The sequence below is a fragment of the Taudactylus pleione genome, unplaced genomic scaffold (genome assembly GCF_031769625.1).
Source record: "Taudactylus pleione unplaced genomic scaffold, aTauple2 ptg000061l, whole genome shotgun sequence".
In the NCBI taxonomy this organism is placed as follows: Eukaryota; Metazoa; Chordata; class Amphibia; order Anura; family Myobatrachidae; genus Taudactylus; species Taudactylus pleione.
In genome coordinates, this window is record NW_028284463.1 from 1,606,090 (window position 1) to 1,608,078 (window position 1,989).

Below are 1,989 nucleotides of genomic sequence, written 5' to 3' on the forward strand. Positions count from 1 at the left end.
GCATTACTTGCTCCCATTCACGGCTACATGAATATTTTTTTTTGGCTGCACCCACTCTGTGAAATTTGTCTCCACGTGCAACAAGACTTTCCTCTAGTCTCCAAAATTTCAATCATTCCCTAAAAATTCACCTCTTCAGACAGCTTATCAAATTCCTGAATCACTTACATAACCTCCATAAGCTATCCTACCCAATTACATCCCCACTATACAGCACACACATAGCCTCGATAATCTATCCTACCCAATTACATCCCCACTATACAGACCACACATATCCTCCATAAGCTATCCTACCCAATTACATCCCTACTATACAGCACACACATATCCTCCATAAGCTATCCTACCCAATTACATCTCTACTATACAGCCCACACATCCTCCATAAGCTATCCTACCCAATTACATCCCCTCTATACAGCTCACACATATCCTCCATAAGCTATCCTACCCAATTACATCCCTACTATACAGCCCACACATCCTCATAAGCTATCCTACCCAATTACATCCCCTCTATACAGCACACACACACATCCTCCATAAGCTATTCTACCCAATTACATCCCCACTATACAGCCCACACATATCCTCCATAAGCTATCCTACCCAATTACATCCCCTCTATACAGCCCACACATATCCTCCATAAGCTATCCTACCCAATTACATCCCCTCTATACAGCACACACACATAACCTACATAAGCTATCCTACCCAATTACATCCTCTATACAGCACACACATATCCTCCTTAAGCTATCCTACCCAATTACATCCCTACTATACAGCCCACACATCCTCATAAGCTATCCTACCCAATTACATCCCCTCTATACAGCACACACACATCCTCCATAAGCTATCCTACCCAATTACATCCCCACTATACAGCCCACATATCCTCCATAACCTATCCTACCCAATTACATCCCCTCTATACAGCACACATATATCCTCCATAAGCTATCCTACCCAATTACATCCCCACTATACAGCACACACACATATCCTCCATTAGCTATCCTACCCAATTACATCCCCTCTATACAGCACACACATATCCTCCATAAGCTATCCTACCCAATTACATCCCCACTATACAGCACACACACATAACCTCCATAAGCTATCCTACCCAATTACATCCCCACTATACAGCACACACACACATAACCTCCATAGGCTATCCTACCCAATTACATCCCCACTATACAGCCCATACATATCCTCCATAAGCTATCCTACCCAATTACATCCCAACTATACAGCACACACATATCCTCCATAAGCTATCCTACCCAATTACATCCTCTCTATACAGCACATACACATATCCTCCATAAGCTATCCTACCCAATTACATCCCCTCTATATAGCACACACATAACCTCCATAAGCTATCCTACCCAATTACATCCCCTCTATACAGCACACACATAACCTCCATAAGCTATCCTACCCAATTACATCCCCTCTATACAGCCCACACATATCCTCCATAAGCTATCCTTCCCAATTACATCCACACTATACAGCACACACACATATCCTCCATAAGCTATCCTACCCAATTACATCCCCACTATACAACCCACACATATCCTCCATAAGCTATCCTAACCAATTACATCCCCACTATACAGTACACACATAACCTCCATAAGCTATCCTACCCAATTACATCCCCTCTATACAGCACACACATAACCTCCATAAGCTATCCTACCCAATTACATCCCCTCTATACAGCCCACACATATCCTCCATAAGCTATCCTACCCAATTACATCCCCTCAATACAGCACACACACATCCGCCATAAGTTATCTTACCCAATTACATCCCCTCTATACAGCCCACACATATCCTCCATTAGCTATCCTACCCAATTACATCCCCACTATACAGCACACACATATCCTCCATAATCTAACTTACCCAATTACATCTCCTCTATACAGATCACAAACATAAGCTATCCTA